Raw genomic sequence first — 25,000 nt, 5'->3', positions numbered from 1 at the left:
CTGCTCCTATGTTCTTAAGGTTGGTAGGGCATGGGTGTGGAACAGAATGTCTAACAGGAATGGAGACAGGACATATTGAATAGTAAAGCAGTTGCATTTTCTAACCACTCGTCAGAATATCGACTAATAAGTCATGGAAAATAAAATTCAAGATTTTGAAATGGTCATTAAAAAAAAGACTGTCAATGTGAAATGTCAGCTCTATATTAAGGTTGGGAAGTAGTGCAGCATTTAATCAGGCAAGAAGACATGGCTTCCCGATGTCACCAGGTTACAACAGGGTGGGCACATTTGAGGAGAGAGTGCCAGGTGAAACTTTTAAAGTCATGAATATGTAAGGACCTCTTTTTTTCACTGTTGTTGTTCCTGCAGTAAGGGGTTAGGCCCATGTCAACCTGCCTGCAGGTTGAGTAAACATATTCACAGACTGGGCGTCCAAAGCCTCTGGGACAGGGATTTCCAAAGATTGCATTACACTCACCGTACCTCATCAGAGACTCCCTTTCTCCATCTTACCTCTCCCTTGGGCCTCCATTGCTAATCTTTGTCCCTGCCTCCTGAAGTGCCAGCTGTGACCATAGCCCCTGGTGGCACTTGTAGGCCTGAAGAGCTGCCAGCCTGTGATTGCCTGACTATCCTTGTCAGCTAAGAGTCATACCAGATTCAAAACATTAATTCTGTTTCTTTCTCCACCATAGCTGCCAGACCTGCTGAGTTTCTCTAGTGTTCTCTGTTTATTTTAGATTTCAGCATTCACAGAATTTTGCCTTTATTAGAGGTGACAATTTGACTATTAGAGCTGCCTTGTATGTCTTGTCAGCGTGTTTGAATGTACCAGCAGTCTACGCTAGAGAAGGTGGCGGCATCTGTATGACCTTCAATAGCAACAACAAATTTGGAAATATTACAATTCAACTCCATATCCAAATCATCTATATGCATTGTAAATAGCTGTGGATCTAGCACTGACATTTGTGGTACCCCATTAGTAACAGCCTGCTATCCTTAGAATGATCTGTTTATTCCTACTCTCTACTTTCTGTCTATTAACCAATTCTCAATCCATACTCATATATTTCCCTCAATCTCATCAGCTCTGGTTTTATTTACTAAACTCCTTTGTGGGACCTTATTAAAAGCCTTCTGAAAATCCAAATAAATCACATCCACTGGCTCTCCAATGCTACAAGTGACATGCTCAAAAACTCCCAACAAGTTTTTAAACATATTTTATTTTCATATATCCATATTGACTCTGACCAAATTTGACACTCTTTTTTCAAATATCGTGTTAACACATACTTCATAAGACATTCTAGCATTTTCCCTGCTATGGACGTAAACCTAACAGGTCTGTAGTTCTCTATTTTCCCGCTCGGCCTCTTCTCTTCTTAAATAGTAGGACTACATTTTCCATTTCTCAATCATCAGGAATCTTTCCAGAGTCTATTGAATTATAAAAGGTAACCACCAATGCAAACACTATTCTTTTGAACTCTCTGGCATGAAGCTCACCTGGTCCAGGAATTTTATCAATCCAGCTTATTTTTCAAGTGCCACGTTTTTGTCAACACCTCAGTTACTCAAGTCTTTTGGTCACTTAGTATTTCTGGGAGATTTTCTGTATCTTCTTCCAAAGACAGATAAGAAATAACTCTTTAGTTTCTCTGACATTTCTCTTTTATCCTGTCCTCACCTCCATTTATCTTTGCTAATCTTTTTCCTTTCATTTATTGATAGAAGCCTTCATTGTCCTCCTTTATGTTTCTCACTATCTTGCATTCATATTCTCTTTTCCCTTTCCTTGTCAATTTCTTGCTCTTCCTTGCCTGTGGAATTCCTGTTCTTGCCTGTAGAATTCACTACCACAGATTTGTATGATTACGCAAAGGAGTTGGATATAGCACTTGGGGCTAAAGGGATTAAAAAGTATGGATGGAAAGCAGGAGCAGCCTATTAAGTTGGATGATTAGCCCTGATTATCATGAATGACAGAGCAGGCTTGAAGAGCCAAATGGTCTATGTCTGGTTCCATTTTCTATGTTTCGATGTCTCCTTTGCTGAGTTGTTAATTGCTCCCAAACCCCAGGCTTGCCTTTATTTATGGCACTCTTATAGCTACTTCCTTTAATCTAATGAAATCTTTAACTTATTTTGTTAACTGTGGTAAATTTACTTTCCCCTTTGGGTATTTTTTTTAACTTAAATGAATTTGTTGTTGATCTTTTAGTAGTTCTTTAAGTACTAGCCATTTCCTGTCTAATATTGAATCTTTTAACTTATTTTCCTAATCTACTGCAACTAACCTGCCTGTCATATCCTCATCGTTTCATTTGCTCAGATTGGAAACCAGTTGAATTTTTGAACAAACCCAATCTTTCAATCAATGTTTTCTGGCACCTACATCAATCATCATCCAATGGCTCAGTGTGTATTCCTTTTATCTTTTTTTCACAATGCCACTGCCCTTTGTCACCCCAGCACGTGAGAACAGTTCTAGATTATAAACACCATTTAATTGCAATCTGCTATATTATGTTTCTCAATTGTAATGTGAATATCTTTTCCTTAACATTTGTGATTTTTTCTGCTTATTGCTAACACTTCATTATATATTTGAGGTTTTGTATATATTAGTTTGTTCCTTTCTATGTTTTCTACGTAAACCTTTTCACATGTTGTTCTTTGTACCTTTTCTGTCTGCTTATAAATCTTTTCATGAAAATTTATTACTCATTTCTTATATATTTGCACTTCTCTATTTCCTGCCCTTCCTCTTCCCCCGATTTAGCAACATTAAAGACATTCATTCAGTTCTGGAAGTGACAGTTTACGATGAGGACCGGGATCGAAGTGCAGATTTCCTGGGCAAAGTTGCCATACCTTTGCTAAATGTAAGTTTTATCTGTCTGACGTATTGTTCGTTTTTCTTACTTAATAAAATTCCACACTATATGTCTGTCATTTCTCAAGCAAGATTTGTAGTAATAACACTAAAATTCTAGCATACCTAATCCACAACCACGTTGAATCCCATGATAGTTAATTTTTTTGACAGACTTGGTGCTGGTAATGAACAGGTACTTGTCAGAGTTGCCACAGTTGTTTTGGGTTCTCTGTCAGTTTCAGCAGCTGGGGGTCAAAGGTCGCTGGGGGAGTGTATTCAGCAGAGACTGAGAGACAGACGGCTGTCATGTCCTTTTCCCACAGATTCAAAATGGTGAACAGAAAGCCTACGTTTTGAAAAACAAGAATCTGACAGGGGCAACAAAGGGGGTCATCTATCTTGAAATGGATGTGATTTTTAATGTTGTAAGTCTTAACTTCAGCTTTTCCTACTGCCTAAGATGTTCTTTTTAGTCGAATGAATCTCTTTAGTAATTCTGTATGAGAATTTTCTATGTTACACTCAATTTTTGTGTAGAGTGCTGCAATTGTTATGTCATGAGATTACCATGGGAAATATTTTACACTGTGAATGAAACATTCTTTGTTTTATGTGATACTGTGCAGATAAGAGCAAGCATCAGAACAATCACTCCCAAAGAAGGGAAATACATTGAAGATGAACAGAAAATCTCAAAAGAGGTACAATTTTTGAGTACAATAAAATTATTCTCTGATTTTTCACAGCAATCTTAAAAGACATGTACCAAGAGCAATCTCAATTATTAATTTGCAAATTGAATTGTTCCTGTGAGCTTTTAACATTCATGTTAGTAGTACCTGATTAGTGGAGAAGTAGAATGGATTATATAACTATTTGTCCATGGCTTGTACTCATTTAGTTAAGCAAATCAATACAAACATATGCAGTATTAAATGCCTTTAATTAAAGATTTGACATTGACATTTGCACAATTTACCACAAGTCTATTAATATACTGGAAGAAGTTCCTAACTATTTAGCTTGGCCATTATGCAGAAGAAAAATAAATTTATAATTATGTTGTCACATGGATTTCAGACTGGTGTGGTGACAGACAATTGAAATTTTCAGTCGTTATGTCATATTTTCCACTTGCGTTTTGGCAGCATTCAATGGCAAACGCACTTAAAGTGTGAAAGAGCTAAAAGTATAGTATTAGCTTTTGTGTTTCCATTTTATTTTATTCATTCATGGGATGTGCATGTCACTGGTTAAGTTTTTATTGCTTATGTAATGATCCCAGTTAATGGTAATACTGGACAAGTCAGATCTCAGTGTGAAACCTGGATTACTGGATCAAAAGTTTTATTTTTCTACAAATTGTGTACTGTGGTATTCAGTTACTGAACTTATTTGTCTGTTAGTGTATTTTTGACACAAGAACATAATGATCTATGACACATTAAAAACAAAAACAAATGCTAACTATTTTACACTTTATACAATTAGTTAAAGTAGTCTTGATACAAACATCGGACAAAACAATTCAACCCTTTTACTCAAGAAAAGTAATTTTACGGATACACAAATCTCCGTGAAGGGTCCTCTTTCCACTTCACAGTTTCTTGTTTAGTGAGCATGGCTGTACTTGGTTTCAACATTTCTGCTTTTATTTTTATTTAGTTATTGTCTCTTCCTGAGACCCATAAACAAACTATTAGCACAGCTCACTTATTTCTTAACATGGGTTCCTTAAACTTGCCTCCCACAGCCTTACGTTTCTGGAGTTATTCACTGACTGCCATTACACCATTCAGGTCTTCTTTTCTTCTGCCCTATTTTGGAAACTGCTAAACTTCACTGCTGATATTATAGGTCTTTTCTCTCTTAACAAATTGTTTCACTTTCTGAAAGAAAATGCACACTCACTGACAATCTGAATGGTTCTCTCTTTCTAAAATAACTTGTTTTTGTCTCTATCTCACTGTGTCATTGGACACCTTTTTGCTAGGCAACGGTCCATTGCCTTTCTCCTCTGTACTACCTTTATTTCTAAGTCACTGAACAATTCTACTCAAAGGTTTTAAAGACCTCACTCAACATTGTATTTGAGCCCAATAATGCTAATTTTCTAAAAAGCTTTTTAAAATTCTGATTGACATTTAAGTGCATACAGAGCAATCTGTACAAGCAAACTAAAAACTTATCTGAATTGTAATCAGGAAAGAGCAAGAGAGTGTACTGGTGGTGGAAGTGGAAGAAACTGGTTTGCTCTACAAATGAGTCAGTGCAGTCTTGATAGTTCGACAGGCCACCTCTGTGCCATACAACGTAATAACTTCATGGGCTGATTTTATGGCTGAAAGTCATGCAGGCCACTCTCATCAGGTTCATACTAAATATCGGGGTAGCAATGTAACGTCATTGCGCAAGTCTGGAAATTGAAAGCCTACCAACCAATTTGAAATAACAAATAACAAACCATTGAGCCTGTTAACAATTGAATTGAATACAATTTTTCATTGCCCAATCAATTTTTCAGTTGTCGAACCGGAAAAAGGTTAGGGAGTGATTTACACTGTGTGAGGTGAAAAGGCCTTCAAATGGGATGATGGCTTCATGTAGTAGCAGACTTTGCAGGTAAATATGGCAGTATTGGTTTTCTTTTACTCTATTTTTCCACTGTTTTCAGACTGCTACAAGAAATAAGTTGAATGAGACAACAGGGGCTTAGATTGATACGGTCACACAGTATGGAAACAGATCCTTCAGTCCAACTTGTCTATGCTGACCAAGTTTCCCAAACTAAATTTGTCCCACTTGCCTGCGTTTGACCCCTATCCCTCAAACCTTTCCTATTCATATACATGTCTAAATGTCTTTTAAATTTTCTAATTGAATGCATCTACCACTTCTTCTGGCAGTTCATTCCACATCTGAACCACCTCCTGTGTGAAAAAAATTGCCCCTCAGGTTCCTTTAAAATCTTTCTCCTCTCACCTTAAAAATATGACCCTGGTTTTGACCTCCCCCACCCTAGGGAAATGACCTTTGCTATTCATCTTGTCTATGTCCCTCATGATTTTATAAACCTCTATAAAGTCACCCATCAACCTCCAGCACTCCAGTGAAGTCCGAGCCTATTCAGCCTATCTTTATAACTCAAAACCTCCAGTCCCGGCAACATCCTGCTAAGTCTTTTTCGAGCCATCTCCAAAATAATAATTCTGTCCCATAGCAGGGTGACCAGAACAGTACACAATACTCCAAAAGTGACCTCACCAATTTCCTGTACAACCTCAACATGATGTCCAATTCCTATACTCAATGGTCTGAGCAATGAAAGCAAGCATACTGAACACCTTCTTAACCACCCTATCTACCTGTGATGCAAATTTCAAAGGACTACGTACCTGAACCCAGTTTGACAACACCACCCAGTGCCTTCCCATTAACTGTATAACTCCTGCCCTTGTTTGTTTTTACTAAAATGCAATACTTTACATTTATCCAAATGAAACTCCATCTGCCACTCCTCAGCCCATTGGCCCAATTGATCAAGATCCCTTTGTAATCTTAGATAACCTTCTTCACTGTCGACTATACCCCACTTCCCGTTCATATCCTAACCCTCTCACTCAGACCTGCCAAGCCAGACAATGATTAGGCATGGAGTACCTCATGTACGACAAATTAACCGCTATCCTGATAGTGGCTAATTGACATCCAATCATTTGATTCATTATGCTGAGAGGGAGGCAGTGTGAGAGAGGGAGCCCACTATCCACTTTCTGTTCCCCTCCCTTACTCCAGCATTAACCATCAACATGAACAAGGGATAGGCAATAAATATTAGCCCAGCCAGCGATGCCTACATCCCATGAATGAATTCTGAACAAAGGAGTAAAGCAGGAGAAGCTGCAGGAAAAGTTCTGGCACACATGTTCTTGAAGTGGGAAACAAAGTTACTAAAAGCTGTTAAAAATGTGCAGCTTCTTGATATCCTATTTGATTTAGGGTAACATGCACACACCTGAAAGATTTGTTTCTGGTGATCATCGATTAGGCATATACTCAGCAAAATGGAACCACTTTTCTGTTTGCGAATGCTGCTGGCTGATTCCAGGGAATTCCCAGCACCACACGTGTGCCCCTTGTGCCATTCCAATGATGGGAGCAAATCCTACAACTCTGGCAACATTGCTCTCTGGGTTTGTTATGAATCTTATAAATTCACTTACTGTTCTGTCCAAGCCATTGGTGACCTTGCTGATACATTTGTAAGTAGTCAACTGATATTCCACATATAACCCAGTGGAGCTAAGTGGCAAAGCATGGCAAAACAATGTCATGATGAGTTCCAATGCTACTAGCATTGGATATCTTCACAATTCATATGGCCACAGGGTTTCCTATTATGCCCCTCATGATTTTATAAACCTCTATAAGGTCACTCCTCAACCTCCTGCACTCCACTGAATACAAGCCTATCCAGCCCTGTACATCACCAGCCACCTCTAACATTGCCTCTTTGATATTTACTAAATGACTGTCCCATCTCCCACATTGTGACCCTCAAACTGCCACCCATCTTCTTCAGCACTCATTGTATCAACCTTGTGCTTCCCACAGTTATTCTCGAGCCTTGGGACTTAATATCCTCTCCTGACATTGAACTTCTCTGGATGAATTAGATATATCCCTGTCCAGCACAGGTCAGGCTGACACCTTCCTTCCTACCTCCATCACTCAGTATTAGCTCTGCTTAGGCAAATTCTTTCTTCCTACTTCTGACCTTAGGTGATTGAAGCCCATGGGTCATGTAGCAATGATATTATTTTAGGAAGGTAGCCATGGAGATGTGAACATATTTGACCATGATTTCTATCCAATTGTGCAGGATTTGTGTATATTATTCTATAATTAACAGTCTGTTTAGTACATTTCAGTGGTGGGTCAGTACAATAAGATGCTTTTTTGCCAAGTTAATGTGGCACAGCAATACAATTTGAACAGCAACACTTGGATATTTAACTTTAACTGCGTAGAATACAGCACACCTGCGATTGCAATACCATTTGTTCATGAATAATGGTGAACTCCATTAGCCTCACCACTATTTTGACAGCAAATTATGACACATTAACCAAAACCCATTGTATTGGGAACACACTTAGTAATTAATTAATGCTAAAAGAATTTTGACATTTTTTGGCTCTTTTTCTATGTAATTTGACAGATAAAGTTAATAGCATGAGACTGACTTTATTTACTTAATTAAGAGTAAGTTCACTCCATAGGAATGTAAACATCCTGAACGCTGACAAACAACATGGGTGGAAATCAATAGGCCAAAATAGCTTGCACCACATTTTATTGAAATTTGAAAGTAGTACAAGCAGAATATATAAAATCGAGTACATTTCATAATCCAGTTTACTAGCTCATGGAAATTTGCTGCTCTGTTCTGACTTTATGACCACACAAGCATGTGCAGTGAACCAGAATCAGATTTTTTCAATGATATCACTTATGACACAAAAATGCATTCAGTTAAGTTTCAATTTAATTCATATTTGAAGCTTCATGTGCTTTGTGTAAGTATCCAATATTTTGATGAAGTTGACAATGTATATCGTTCAGTGCTAGTTGCTCAGTAGATGGTGCATGATGGAATATCAGGCAACTGTTTATGAATGTGCTGGACTGTTTGATACAAAACTTCTTACAAAGCATGTGCTGAACTAACTGATCCTGCTAAACTTCCCATGTTCATGGAAAGGTTCCCCACTTTACATCCCATTGACAGCATCCAAGAACTCACTTAGGGCTTCCTAATTAAACTGTGCAATATTGAACTGGATTTGGAGTTGTTCGGAGTCTCTCCTGGAAGATTGAATGAAGTATCTTGTCAGATCCCTTTGTAAACAAGAAATAAATTAAACTGCAGTGTTTGAATCTTCTCCAACCTGGACTCTAGTTTGGACCCCACAAACTTCATTTTCCAGACTGCAGTGCCTGGTCCCTGAAATATTCTAATGTTCACAGTGCCAAAGATTTCAGAGCTAACTTTATAAGTGAAAAAAATAACTGAAGGGCTATAAATTTTTCATTTTCTTTTTTACTCTATTGGAACTTGACTTCTTAAGTAAATGGTACTTTGCAAATCCATGATATACACAATCTGCATAGTTATTTCGTTAACATACTAGTTGCCACTGATGTCCAGTTTGAGAGTACATAAGCCAATTGATTGAGGATATCATAACAGAATCATTCTAAAGGACATTCCCTACTTTTTATATGTATTACCTTTAAGCTATTTTTATCATTGGAGAGTTAAAATATCACTGTGGTTCTCAAAAAACAAATTTCATTTATATAAGAGCTCTAATGTATTAAAGTGTCTCAAAACACTTCATAGGAGCATTAACAAACAAAATTAACACCTAGCTCCATAAGGAGATAGTAGGATTACTGAACAAATGCTTAAATAGAAAATGCCATCATTGCAGGTTCAATTTTCTCTGTTCCTAACGAAAGAATTGGTGCCTGCCTCCTTGCTTCGTCCCATGGGAAACATATGGTATAAGTTGTGGTTTGAAAACCTTCAAATAATTGAGGATGCTACCAGGTGTGGTATTTGTCAGTGAAAGAGTATTGTCACCACTCACTTTCCTTGACTGGGTCTATTTAGTTTGCAGCGGTACAGAAACAACCATTAGTGAGCCTTAAAAAGAGGAGGCTCTTTTCCTAAATAAGATGTAAGTTAGAGCAAGATAGCAATTAGTTAAAAGTTACAGTGGTTTGTTAGACATCATTACAAATGGGGAGACTTGTGATTATAGGTTTGCATTCCACCAGATCTAAAGAGTTCTACCTTATCCCCACCTGGGCCTGTATGGCATCATTGGATTGGGTGGAGCTTAATGTTGTCTTCAACATTAATTATTTCAGGACCTTTGTGATTTGAACTATGTGATTTACTTGCATAATTTTTCATGATATTTGGGGTGAGATTGGGTTTGGCTTTTGAGTTGGTAACCAGTGGGGTTTTTTGTGTGTCTGAAGTTAGTGACCTTTTTAAGTATTATAGCCATGGCAGTTTGCTTTTGAAGCCTGGCCAAAGAGTGATCGGGTTGATACACTAATGACTTTTGTTTATTTTAGATTGTTTGAGACTCAGTATGGTTAATAATGGGGCCTCAAAGAGAGTTAAGAACATTTTGTATCTGGGCCCCTGAGAAGACCTTGGATCAGGGTAGCTGCATAAGGCAGAGCCCCTGCAAATGGAATGATATAGATTTACTGAATTATTTTGCAGTGAAAAGTAAGTATTAATCCCAGACCAGAAGTGTTGGGGATAAAAACCTGGAAGTGTATATTTAAACTGAGTATATTGAAGCTCAGAGATGTTGTAGCTTCCAGGAAGAAGCAATCGCACTTCCAGCCTAAAAGTGAAGTTGCAAGTGACTTAAACTTACCAAGCTGTTAAATAGAGGGATTCTGGTGAATTATGTTGTGCTTCTGGAAACTATATGAGGAATGGTGTTTTGGGTACAATACAAAAATTGCTTTGTTTCTTATCAATTTATAAAGGAGTGTTTTGGGATTAATGGGGTTATACTTTTACTGTGTGTTTGTATTATAAGTAGATAATTCTATTTTATCATTATTTCTTTTATAATAAACATCCGTTATACTGTTAAAGCAAATCTTCAGCATCACTGCTTATGTTTCAGTGAGACAAAACTTCATTAAAACCAAAACAAGTGAAATTATAATCTATCACGTTGTGTTTCTATCTGGGATCTGACATCTCAGAAATAACATCAGCTGAGATCGTAACAAATTACCTTGTATAGGATCTTCCTCAAGCTCTTTGTTCTATTGCTAACATTGGTACATTCATAATAGAATTACATTTATCACCATCCCATTTCCACCCAAGTCTCTGACTTCACAAATTTAGACAGTCTGGATGTTTAATTATTCTTCCAGAACACATTCTGTTGGTGAAGTAGTAGGTGTTTCACTTGAGGACTGTTAACTTTGATTTGGATCTTGACTATGATTCTGATCTTAACTCTGCATAGCCTACAGACTGTCATCATCATAACATTTCTCAAAGCCTGTCCACTATCTAAAATGCACATGTCAAAAGTGAGATGGAATGCTGTACAGTCACTTGGATGAGTGTGGCTCCAAAAGCATTGAAGAACCTCAGCATCATCAAAGAGAAAGCAGTCTGCATGATTGGCACCCTATCTGGCACCCTAAATAATCAACTTGCTTTATTGCTGATACACACCATGATTACTATGTGGAGCATCTACAAAATACTCTGGTCCAACTCACCATAGTTTCTTTGACAGCAAACCCATGACCACTGCCCCCTGAAGAACAAGGGAAGGATGCATGTGAGAACACCACAATATGCAAAATCTCCTCCAAGCCACATTATTGTAAATTATCATATATCACCATTTCATCATCACAACGGGTCTTGGAACATTCCTCCTTATGGCACTGTAGGATTATCTTCAATACACGGACTACATTTGTTCAAGAATATAGGTCACCATCATTTCTAGAGCAGTAAATACTGACTTTATCATGAAGAAATAAAGTAAAAATCCAATCGTGTTTTTTTCTCTCTACTTTCAGTCAGATGAGTTAAAATTTCTTCTCGGCCTTGTGGCTCTTTATTTACCTAGGCTTTCTGTTGGCATACACCTGATGTAGTGTACATGTTAAATTCCTCAGTAGTTTTGCAGTCATCCAGTATTTGATCCTTCAAAATCAATATTAATGATTTATGATATAATAGTTATGAAATTCACACAAGTTTTAAAATCTTAAAATACAAATTATTTGAAACAATTAGATCAATGATAAAATGGCCAGGGGCACATTAGCTGCCTTTTAGGCCTCACTAAAAATAAAGCCAGAAATTTATTTCCTTGAAATTGAGCAGTCGCCAGATGTTTCTGTTCTGATTCAATCTGTGTTCATCACTAATTGGATTCTAGTTCCTTATTGTATTGTGCAACGATATGTGGTAAAATTAGGTTTCATCCATAAAGTAGTGAGGTACAATAAACAAGTATCAAGTTCATTTTTCCAATGTATAGAAAGACTACAATATATTTCCCCTGACTGGTTTCTGCTGTACAGGGCCATTGATGTAGAATGCTGTGGGGACTGATCAGAAAATGTGTGATATGCCATAATTACTCCCACGTTGCCCTGAATTACCTCTAGTTAATGCTTTATACTGACAGCAATTTAGTGATATTACAACCAAGATCATTAAAGATGTGCCATTTGGGGTCTTCTAGCCAGAAGAGATGCATGTGCAGTTATTGCCAGTAGCTTGTCAGTAAGTGACTCTGACTGTTGCACTAGGGATAAGCTTTTATTCCCAGTCCTAGATACTGGTATCAGAGCTTCAAAGTGTCTTTTTCGTTAAACACCAGCCTTACATTTATATAATTTAAAATGGTTACATTTATAACAATGGCAGGAATTTCGATTTATGTCTATTACAAGATGTCAGTCTTGGCTCAATAGCAGCACCCTCGACTCAGAGTTGTGAAGTGTTTAATTTATTCTTTCGTGACATGCGGCCACTGTGGACAAGGTCAGCAGTTATTCCCTATTCTCAATAGCTCCTGAAATAGTGATGCTGGATACCCTCTTGAAATGTGGTGGTCCATAGGAAAAGGATTGGATCATTTAGTCCATGCCGCTTGTTCCATTAAAAAAAACTGACAAAACAGTGGATGCTGCAAATCAGGAACAAAAGCAGAAGTTGCTGGAAAAGCTCAGCAGGCCTGGCAGCGTTTGTGAAGAAAAATCAGAGTTAATGTTTCGGGTTCGGTGATTTTTCCTCAGAACTGATGGTAGCTAAGAAAATGTCAGTCTACGTGGAGAAGATAGGGTGGAGAGAGGTGGTTAGGAGTAAACGATAGGCGGAGATTGAGCTCAAAGAGAGAGAAGAACAGTTGGACAGCAAACAGCAGGCATGACAATGAAATTAATGTAAGATTGGAACGGAAATCCCATCAGAGAGAAGAGCAGAACTCTTTCAACGTGGGCTGTCCAACTGTCCTTCTCTTTTTTTTGGGCTCTATCTCCACCTAGCATTTGCTCCTTATCCCTCCCCCCACTCCATCTTCTGCATATAAACCGACATTTTCCCAGTTACTATCAGTTCTGAGGACGTGTCATCGGACCCGAAATGTTAACTCTGATTTTTTTCTTCACAGATACTGCCAGACCTGCTGAGCTTTTCCAGCAACTTCTATTTTTGTTCGGTTTGTTCTGTTGTACACTAAGAATTGTAATGCACTGTGCAGCAACCAGATTTAAGTCCTACTTCAGAGATTTGAGTACATAATCTACACTGACATTTCATTATAGTATTGCGGGGGTATTGCACTGTCATTGGTACCAGTGATAGGATATTAAAACACAGAGCCTGGCTATCCTAAGGCAAGCTTTGAAACAGAGTTGGCCTGTTCTCCCCATTATTCTGAACAGTTTTCTCCCTCAACTGGCATCACTAAAATAAATTACTGTGTCTTTTTTTTTTAATGAGAACTTGAGTACATTGGTTTTTGTGTTTCTCACAATGCTACACTCCAAAATAAAATTATGATTGCTAAGTTGTTTGGAGTGCCCTAAATTCATAAAAAGTATTATATACATTCAAATCATTTTCTTTCTTTGCGTAACAGCTTTAACGTAGAAAAACATTCAAAAGGCACTTCCCAGAAATGTAATCAGACAAGTATCAATGCAGTTATTCGGAAATGCCATTGAACATAATGTAACCAAGAAAGATATTTAGAGGGGCAACTTAAGGTTTGGTCAAAGAGCCAGATTTTAAGGAAGGTCTTCAATTGCGGAGCAGGCCTGAAGGCGCAACTGCCAATGAGCAGTGGAAAGGACTGGGGATGGACATGAGATCAAAGAAAGAGGAACATGAAGGTTTTGTAGGATTGTAGGCCTGGAAAAAGTTAGAGCTAGTGTGTGGCAAAAGAATCTGAAAGCAACGAGTAAGACGGGTTGGTTGCAAAATAAGGTTATCTACAGTACTGTTTTGGCAGGACTAATGGCCATTGGAGGGTAGGAGGTGAGAACCCAGTCAGGAGAGCATCAGAGTTGTTGAATATAAAGGTAGTATGCAAATAGCTTTTCTACAAAGGCATAGGAGATCATGAGTGATGTTATAGAGCACATAGTGCTTTTTGTGCTTGAGAGTCTCTGGGGGTCAGGAGCTCTAGCCAGTACTTAATGGAATGATGAGATTGCAAACAATCTATTTCAAAATGAAATCATGCCTTGCAGGTGTCTGCTATTCAGGATATAGAATGCACCCATGGGTAGCAGGCGCTAACAGCAAGCCAACAAAAACAGAGCAATAAGTCAAACTCGAAAAAAATGCCATAAGACTCCATCACAACCAATACTTAAAAAAAACATAAATGGCACAGGGAGGTATTCCTTTTGGCTGTGTTCTGGCAAGGCATCCTCTGCCCCAGGATCTTTTACAACAACTGTAAGAACTTGCTGCAATGAAGCAGAGAAGTCTAATTTCTGTGTGTACCTACAAAGCTCTCAGCCCCAGAGCCATAAAACAAAAGTCTTACCCTTGCCATGCTCTTGGCGCAGTCCCAGCATGAAATATTTGGCTGATGTGAAACTAACATGCAGGCACTCCTAATGCTCGTACTGCACTCAGCTGTGCTGCTGGTGCAAATGACCATAATCACATTGTTTGATAGTATAACCATGCTAAAGGGATTAATTGAGAACAAATATAGCAGCTCAAAACTGGTCATCCATGAGGTGTGGCAGATCACCAACAGCATCAAAATGATTAAAACCTCAATGCCTGGCATATCCCTCAGTTTGCTATTACCATCAAGCTAGGGGATCAATCCTTATTCAGTAAGGAATGTAAGAGAGCATGGCAGAAGCAGCAGCAGAGGCCTAAATTGAGGTGTCAATCTGGTGAAGCTACACGGGACTATTTATGTGCTAAAGATTGAAAGGAGCTTGAAGTGGACAGAGCTAACAGATCCCTCAGCAGTTTTACAATCTACTCAAAGTTTTACAATCCTTCCATACGCTGTCGTGAGTGGTGATGGACAATTAAACAACTAACAGAATTTGGAAGCTTCACTAATCTTCAATGAAAAGGGAGACCAACATATCAGTGCAAAAAAAGACCATTGTAGCCATTCTTTACCCGAAAGTGCTGAGTGGTCGATCGATCTTGCCCTGCTGCTGAGGTCCTCAGCATCACAGGTAGCAGTCTTCTGCCAGTTTGATTCACCCCATGTCAAGAAATAGCTGGATGCACTGGACACTGCAAAGACTATAGGTTCTCACACCATCACATTATAAATACTGAAGATTATGTTCTGGAATTAGCCATGTGCCAAAACAAGCTATTCCAGTGTAGTTAGGATATTGCCATCCACCCAGCTACAAGAAAGATTGACCAGCTACATCTTGTCCATAAAACTAGCAGGACAAATCCAATCCAGCTAATTATTGTCCCATCAGATTACTATCAGTCAGCAGTGAAGTGATGCAAGGTGTCATCAACAAGCTTATCAAGTGGCACTGACACAGGAATAACCTGTTCACTGCTGTTCAGTTTGGGTTTTGCCAGTGCCAGTCAATCCTGACATCACTACAGCATTGGCATTGGAGAAAAAGGCTGAAATCTGGAGGTCAGGTGAGAATAACTGCTCATGACATCAATGCAGTATTTTAATGATTATGGCAACAAGGAACTTTAGCAAAACTGTAGTCACTGAGCATCAGGAAAAACTCTGCATTGATAGGATTCATAGGTAAAACAAAGAAAAATAGAATCAAAGAGTCATAGAGTCATACAGCATGGAAACAGACCCTTTGGTCCAACTCATCTGTGTCAACCAGAAATCCCAATCTGACCTAATCCCATTTGCCAGCATTTGAACCATATCCCTCAAAACCCTTCCTATTCATTTACCCATCCAGATGCCTTTTAAATGTCATAATTGTACCCGCCTCCACCACTTCCTCTGGCAGCTCGTTTCATACACATACCACGCTCTACGTGAGAAAGTTAACTTTCAGGTTGCTTTTTAATCTTTCCCCTCTCACCTTAAACCTATAACCTCTAGTTTTGGACTTCCCCATCCTTTATAGTGAACCGATTCAGTCCCAGAAGTTCCTCAGGGTAATTTTTTTTTCCTTTATTAACTGATTTTTCTAATCAATCTGTTCAGAGATGTAATTACGCACCTCTGGAGCACGTGGGACTTGAACCCTGGCCTCCTGATCCAGGGGTAGGGATACTATCATCGCACCACAATAGGGCCCTAGTTCCTCTAGCTAAACCATCTTCATCAATGCCTTTACTTCCATAATAACGTCAGAAGCGGGGATGTTCTTTGGCATTTGTGCAATCTTTAAGGCCGTTCATGACATCTCGGATACTTAAACAGTCCATGTTCAAATGCATTAGGACCTGGAAAACATCCATATTTGAGCTTGTAAGTCATAAATGACATTCACACCTCACAAGTGCCAGTTATCGACCATCTCCAATGAGAAAGAGTCTAACCATTGTCTCTTAACATCACTGAATGCTTCACTGTCAACATTCTGGGATTATCAATGACTAGAGACTGAAGTGGACTAGCAAATGCAGGTCAGAGTACTGTAATCTGAGGCAAGTAACTCACCTCCTGTCCACCATCTACAAGACAAATCAGAAATGAGATGGAATATTTTTCACTTGTCTGGATGGAGGCAGCTCTAATGACACTCAAGAAACTCAGCACCATTGAAGACAAAGCAGCCCCGTTGATTGGCGTCCTCTCCACCAAGTTAAATATTCACTTTGTCCATTATTGATGCACAGTGGCAGCAGTCTGTACTACATGCAAGATGCACTGCAGCATCATCAAGAGTACATTCCAAACTTGCTCTCAGTATTACAGCAGCAGATGCATTGGAACACCACCATTTACCAGTTCTCCTCCAAGCCATTCATCATTCTAACTTGGAACTATATCACTGTTGCCTTACTCTCAGAGGATCAAAATTCTAGAACTTACTTCTCTTCAGCACTGTTGCTTTTCCTGTATCAGATAGGCTGTAGCTGTTCAGGAAGCTGACACACCACCTCTGTCTCAACTGCAATTAGAAATGAGCAACAAATCATGGTGTTGCCAGATTGCCCATGTCTCTTTCAAAAATAAAAAGAGGCTTTTAGGTTTTTGTCTTTGTGATAAACATACAAGGGTTGGAGTATCTTGCTCAGCAATAGACCTGCTAGGAGCAAGTTTAACATGAGAATCTTTCAAAATATTGTCATGACATTGATAGAATGAATAGCATGTACAATGTTTTGAAAGAAAATGTGGATTAACTGCCACAGGAGAGATATATCGAAGTAGAAGAGGAGGAGAGATGGACCAAAATGTGCAAGAGGAAGAGAATACTTAATGTAAGTGTTATTCTAGATGGTAGCTTTACAATAGCATAGTTGGTAATGGGAATATTTAGTAGAACAATGCTTAGATTAAGTTTGAGTGGTGCAGGGAAAGTGTAACTCAAGTATGAGCAGGAAGAACTCCATTGGCAGTCAACCTGGCAAGGTGTACTTTCAGTGACAATGAAGGTAATATTGGTCTAAAGTTTAATACCATAGGGATCCACAAGTGAGGGAGTCTGCCATTGTATTTACCTTTCAAACAGCTATCATCTTTTTGTGACAACAAAATTAGTGCTTTCATGAAACAATCAATGTTAACAAATTTCGTACAAGTAAAAATGAAAAAAAATACAAATGATGAAAATTTGAAGTAGAAAGTGGAAATACTGGAAAACTTCACGAGATCAGCAAGTTTAGCTTAGGAGTGTAACTTTCCTCAGATTGATGTTTGCATGTATGTTCTTCATTGGGTTAAATTTTTGGATATTTAACAATTTGTGTTAATGTCGAAAGTATGTACATTTCATTTGTCTAACATTTTAGGCATATAACTTTCATCCAAGGCTAACCTGATTTGCACATTACAAAATTCTTGTTTTCTTTATCTGCAATCACTAGCTTATCGATGATATGAATGAGTGATCAAGCAGCATTGTGAAACAGCATGTAAAATGGAAAGAGCTGGAAGAGAAAGGAAAGCCAGTCAGTAGATTTGTTTGAGGCTCTGCTCTTCAATTGTATGTCAAATCTGCCTCAGGGATTTAGTCCATGAAAAATACTTTCTGAAGCGCATTTCTGTCGTATCATGGCATGAATAATGTAATTTGCATAACCTTGCAGCCATCTCATCAACTATTTTCCATATTATTGATAACGTTTCTCCGTGTCAGTATGGATTTAGATATTACATATCCTTAACGTTTACTTCTGTTCACAATATTCATATATGTGTCATGCAACTACTCGACAGTAATATTCTTGCAGTACCTTTTTGCTGTTCTTTCTTCTCACTTCATTCCAGGTCTTGCTCGTCAGTCACATTGCATTAACTACCTTGATGTACTTCCAAACTTAACCCACATGTTTACTCTGATGTATCTTTTCCACAAGATACAAACCCTCAGGTCTCAAGGGTAAAATCCACAAGGCTTCTGGCATCTAGACTCTTAAATCCAGTTGCATTGTTCTGCGGTGCAGTCATGCAGTCAACAGTTGGATTAACAAACTTTGCAACTTTTGTATAAATGAAGTTACCCAATAGTCGCTTAGTAGTATTAAACAATTAGGTCTAGAACCAGAATCCGAGCACATTTACTCATCAAATCCTTTGGGAATCCTTTAACTTTTTTTATTAAAGTAAACTGAAGTTCATCTCAATGATTTCTTGGGTCAAGAGAAGTCTAAGCCACTGGTCCTGCTCCACAGAACCTGTTGGAGATGATGATGATAACAAGCAGCAAGATGTTTAATATCATACTCTCCTCATCGTCCATGTAGAGTCCATTAAGCAACTAAATCCCCTGTGAGCGCATAAAAATTATTTCTTAGTATTAGAAGGCTGCCAACAGCTGTGACACCATGCCTTAGAACCTTTACTGCAATATCTATAGCACATTCAACACAGAAAAATAAAATCAGGGCATTAAAAATACATTCAAACATAGTACTTTGATTAGTTGTATTTATGTTAAATATCAAGACACAAATAAATTTGAAATAAAATTGTCCAACATGGCTTCAGGAAAAAATGTACCAATATGTTTTAATCAAGTTTTCCATTATTTAGTTGCCTCTTATACCTCATAAAATTTAGCTTCCAGGGATGAAGCTAATTGTAGATTTTGAATAATATTAGCTAGCAGTGTCACATTATCTTTTAGATATTTCTTGTCTAATAACACCATGACCTTGTAGAATCAACAAGTGGTTATAGCACTGAAGGAAACTATTTAACTGGCTGTGTCTGTGCCTGTCCTATGAAGGAGCTTTTCACCTAGTGATACTCCTCTGCCTTCTCCTTACAACTCTTAAACTTCTTCCTTTCAGATAATAATCAGAATCTCATTTGATGGCCTCGATTAGCCCTACTTCCACCACACTCTCAGGTAGCACATTGCAGATCCTAACCAATCACTGCAAATTTTTTTTTTCTCATGTCATTATTCCTTCACTTATCAGTTTCCTAAATCTGTGCCCTCTGGTTCTTGGTCCTTATACCAATGGGAACTCTTTCTCCCTATTCACTCTGCCCAGACCGCCAATGGTTTTTAATACCTTGATCAAATCACGCCCCCAGTGAAGACAGTCTCAACTTCTTCAGACTTTCTACAGGGGCTATTTTTATAAACTTTTCAGCGCCCTCTTTAAAGTCATTACATGCTTCATAAAGTGTTTTGCCCAGAACTGGGCCCAGTATTCTATTTGAAGCCAAACTGTGTTATAGAAGTTAAATGTACCTTTTTCACTTTTGTACTCCATGCCTCTATTGATAAAGCACACAATTCCATATGCTTCAATGACTGTTCTCTCAAATTATCCTACAGTTTTCAATGATTTATACACATATACAGTTGTATTCTTTTCTCCTACCCCCCTTTTAAAATTGAAACCTTCATTTTGCATTGTATCTTCTCTCCAAGTTCTTTCTACCAAAATGAATTGCTTGACACATGTTAAATTTCATCTGCCTCTTGTCCACTCTTTCCATCAATCTGCCTATGTCCTTTTGAAGCTTTACATGATTCAGAATGGTTCAATGTTTTGCATCACCTGCATTTTTGAAATTCTACTCCAAAGTTGAGATCACAAAATATATCAGGAAGAGCACTGATCCCTGGGGGAATGCATGACAAAACTTCTTCCAGTCTGAAAATCAACTGGTTACCATTACTCTGTTTCCTGTTTCTCAGCCAATTTTGTATCCTTGTTGCTACTGTCACTTGAGCTCTAACTTCCATGAACTTTGCTCCTAGGCCTATCATGTGACACTTTATCAAATGTCTTTTGGAAGTTCATGCAGCATTACTCTCTTTAGCCTTCTCTGTGAGCTCATCAGACTCTAACTACAATTAAGAAAGGATGAACCATTGACATATAACTCTACTAATTAAAACTTTTCTCATTAACAATTTTAAATCTGGCCAGTGTCTGAACTACATCTCTTTCACCCTGACATGGACAATATCTTATTCCTTGGTAAAGACAGATGACAGTATTAACTTAATACCTCAGCTGTGCCCTTATTTCCTGGTCCAAATACTCTTTATGGTCTCTGAGCAGTCCCATGTCACTTCTTTTCATCTTTTTACGATTCAAATGCTTGTAGAAGACACTTTGATTCCCTTTCATTATAACTTACAGTCTCTTTTCATATTCTCTTTTTTCTTGTACTTTTTTTTCAAATTCTTGTCTGAAATTTCTATGTTCAGCCTGGTTCTCAATTGTATCATCCACTGACATTTATCCTAGCCACGTTTTCCTGCTTGATTTTAAATTTCTACTTCCATTATCATCCAGGGAGATTTAGGTTTGTTCATTCTCCCCACCCCCATCTCAAGGAATATAGATAGTTTTAAACAGCATTTTCAGACAGGTTATGTCATACCTCTAGTGCAGGTGGGTCTTGTGGTCCAGAGGAAGAGATATTACCACTCTACCAAAATAGCCCTCATTGTAGGAATTTACCTTAATTATTCTTTAACTATCTCTTCTGTAAAGGCAGCCCATTTTTTGATACAGGCCTGCTTGTTAATTCTTGTTTCTAATTTACCTGGATTAGATCCATTCTTATGCCCTGAATTTGGCTTTCCTCCAGTAAATTATTCCGTGTCTGGATACAAAGATTGCTATCCCCGATATGATCCACTTGACTCATCCCATTCCTGAGAACTAAGTCTAGCAGTGCCTTCTTTCTCATTAAACTAAAAACATACTGCAGTAGAAAATGTTCCTTACACTCTACAATCTCTAAACGCTCTCTTCTCTTTTACAGTACTACCATTCCCAATCTATATTCAGATAATTATGCCCTTACAATAACTACTTCACAATTCTTGTATTTTCATGTAACTTCCTTCAAAGTTTGTTCTTCAGTATCTTTCCCACTTATTGGCAGCGTGTGGACTACACTGATCAAAGTCATTGCACCTCCGCTTTAGCCAAATCAATTTTGCCCTTGACCCATTTGAGATACTCTTGCTTTACAGCAATGCAGTGTTCCTCTTAAGGAATATCGCCACCCTCTTCATTTCCTTCCTGCAATTATTTTTGAGCTTAGAACAAACACCCACATCTTGGAAGATAAAGATTTAGGGATTCAGTTTTACAGACGTCTTGGCTAAAACCAGCTGTGTAAAATAGTTGCTTCTGAGAAAGGGAGGTAGTTTAAAACTGTTAAGAATGCAGTTACCTTAGTTGGAATTTAGTTTTAAAGTTCCAGGCGAGAAGTGTTTTGTGAAAACTGTGAACAGTTTATTTGAAGCTGAGAAAAGTTAAGCTCTTTTGTATAAAGGCTCCAAACAGTAACTGTCAGATTCTCAAGATGGGGCACTGAAGCCACTCTTAAATTAAGTCTTGTAAACTTGAAATAGAAGAGAATCCTCTTTTCTGTGAGGACTGTAAAGGAGGGTTTTCTGATTAAATGGATTGCATTTTATTGTGACTTTCAAGATCTTTAAATTCATGTTATATATAAATAGTTTGGTTTATTCTATTTATCTTCATTTCTTTTGCGTAATAAACTTCTGTTTTATTGTTAAACCCAAATTTGAAGCATTGTGTGTTTATGTTTATGTGAAAGACAACCTCATCCAAACAAAATAAAAAATCAATCAAGCCAGATTTCAGTTTGGGAACTGATTTGTCCAGTAGTAATCAGCTTGGATCATAACAATAATATGAGTATCCAGATGGAAATCAGTGGGACACGTAATGTGAGTTTGGATTCACAATCCTCTAAGTAAAACATTTTGGACTGCTGTGGGATTCTCCTTAATTTTAAATTTTACCCTCCAGATTAATTTCTGAAATTCCCTCTTTTAATGGCATTGTGGGCTTTCCTATATTAAATGGATGATAACGGTTCAAGGTGGCACCTTACCACCACTTATCAGGAGCAACTAGGGATGGGCAATAAATGCTGGCCCAGCCAGTAATGTCTACATCCCATGACCAGATAAAAGAAATTACAGATTTTTTTTGGAGGCATTAAAGAAATTGCAGAGTGGAGAGGAAAGTTGAACTAAGGTAGAAGGTCAGGTATGGTTATTTTGAAAGGTAGAACAGACAAGAGGAGCTATATTATCTACTTCTGCTCCAAATCATTATGCTGCCGTGTGAACTGGATTCCACTACTTTTTCCCACCATTTTCCCTGACCTTTAAGTAATCCCCACTGCCAGAATATGTAGCTCCCTCTATACTTTGCTTCATAGTGTTTTTACTGTTATAATTCTCACCTGTTACCACTTCAGAAGTCAGATCAGTCTTCCTGCGAGTCAACCCAAGGAAAGCGACAGGCCCGGACGGTGTCCCCGGCCGAGCACTCAGATCGTGTGCGGACCAAGTTGCAGAGGTATTCACCGACATCTTCAATCTCGCCCTCCTACAAGCTGAAGTCCCCACCTGCTTCAAGAAGACCGCCATCATCCTCCTACCCAAGAAAACACATGCAGCGTGCCTTAATTACTGCAGCCCAATAGCTCTAACTTCAATAATCATGAAGAACTTTGAGAGGCTGGTCATGGCCCACATCAAGTCTAGTCTCCCACCTGCCTCGATCCCCCTACAGTTTGCCTACGGACATAACAGGTCCACAGAGGATGTCATATCCCTAGCCCTGCACTCATCCCGGGAACATCTGGACAGCGAAGACACCTACGTCAGACTCCTGCTCATTGACTACAGCTCCACCTTCAACACCATTATCCCCTCCAGACTCATATCAAAACTGTGTGACCTTGGTCTCGGCTCCGCCTTCTGCAACTGGATCCTCAGCTTTCTGACCCACACACTGCAATCAGTGAGGATAGGTAACTGCACCTCCTCCACAATAACACTCACCACTGGATCCCCCCCCTCAAGGATGCATCCTCAGCCCCCTACCGTACTCCTTGTACGCCTACGACTTTGTTGCCAAATTCCAAATGAATGCCATCTACAGATTCGCCGATGACACCACTGTAGTGGGACGGATATCTAACAACGACAGGTCGAAATACAGAAGGGAGATAGAAGGCTTGGTGATGTGATGCAATGAAAACAATCTCAACGTCGGCAAAACTAAAGAACTGATCAACAACTTCAGAAAGAAGGGACGAGAACATGCCCCATCTATCTCAATGGAACTGAGGTTGAGAGAGTGAAGAGCATCAAATTCCTCAGAGTGACGATAACTGACAACCTATCCTGGACTTCCCATGTAAATGCGATAGTTAAGAAGGCACAACAATGCCTCTTCTTCCTCAGGCAGCTTAGGAAATTTGGCATGTCCATAAGGTCCCTCACCAACTTCTACAGATGCACCACTGAAAGCATACTGTCCGGGTGCATAATGGCCTGGTATGGCAACTGCTCTGCCGAGGACCATAAGAAACTACAGAAGGTGGTGTGCACAGTCCAGACCATCAAGGAAGCCAACCTTCCATCCATGGACTCTATTTACATGGCTCAACATCATCAAAGACCCATCACATCCCGGTAATGATCTCTTACAACCTCTTCCGTCAGGCAGAAGACACAGAAGCCTGAACACATGCACCAGCAGGTTCAGGAACAGCTTCTTTCTGGCCATTGTTGGGCTGTTAAATAGACTCTAGTCTCAAATAATGTAACCTGCAATATGACCTGTATGCCTCAAAGTCTTTTTGATCTGTACATCCTTTTCTTGCTGTGTTCTGCCTGTACTGCTCGTAAACAAAGCTTTTCACATTTCGGTACACGGGACAATAAAATCAATCAATCAATCAATCAATCAATCCACCTGGAAAGAAAATTCAGATTGTGGTATAAATTGTTTTGACTGATTTACCTTATTCCGTGGAAAGGAGATTTTGTGTAGTCAAGATGGGTAGTCATTTGGGTAGATGTCGTTTGGGTAGATGTTTATACCTTTAATAGTTTTTAAAGGTACTGAAAAAAAATTTCTTATAACCGTACTGAGGTTTGATTCTCATTTAGTTGTTATTCACTGCTTTGTATCAAATAGTGGGTAAGAAATATTAACACTCATCTTACCTTTCCTAGCTCCTCCAGAAAAACTACTACCGTGTGAGGCGCTGCATCATGGTACTGGTAAATACTGGTCGCTACATTAACAGCTGCTTTGAATGGGAATCACCACAGAGGAGTCTCACTGCTTTCCTGGTATGTAGAATTCACAGGCAAAATCAACACAGAAATGTTGATGGATCTTGGGTGTATTAATGAAATGCACAGTCATGCTCACTGATTGAAACAGAGTCTGACTTGTACAGAAAAGGGTTAATCAACACTTCCAATTAAATTCAGTGAAATAATGTATTTATGTTAGGCTTATCTAGGAACACTTTGACATTGTAGTAAGTATATTAAGAAATAATTTTCACTGTGTAGAGTAATAAATTAGTTTACATTAGAGTGACAATCATG

At 38.6% G+C, this 25,000-nt stretch overlaps 1 long non-coding RNA gene across 1 annotated transcript; it reads left to right on the top strand.

The window, feature by feature from the left end:
• The first annotated feature begins 2,791 nt into the window (after nt 1-2,791).
• LOC109913325 lies at nt 2,792-24,736 on the top strand. The gene is made up of 4 exons (XR_007261250.1): nt 2,792-2,894; nt 3,211-3,312; nt 3,514-3,588; nt 24,617-24,736. It is a non-coding gene; the product is annotated as an uncharacterized LOC109913325 (long non-coding RNA).
• The last annotated feature ends 264 nt before the right edge of the window (nt 24,737-25,000 follow it).

The sequence above is a fragment of the Rhincodon typus genome, chromosome 3, assembly GCF_021869965.1.
Source record: "Rhincodon typus isolate 14 chromosome 3, sRhiTyp1.1, whole genome shotgun sequence".
NCBI lineage: Eukaryota > Metazoa > Chordata > Chondrichthyes > Orectolobiformes > Rhincodontidae > Rhincodon > Rhincodon typus.
This window is presented reverse-complemented; position numbering and strand designations above follow the sequence as displayed.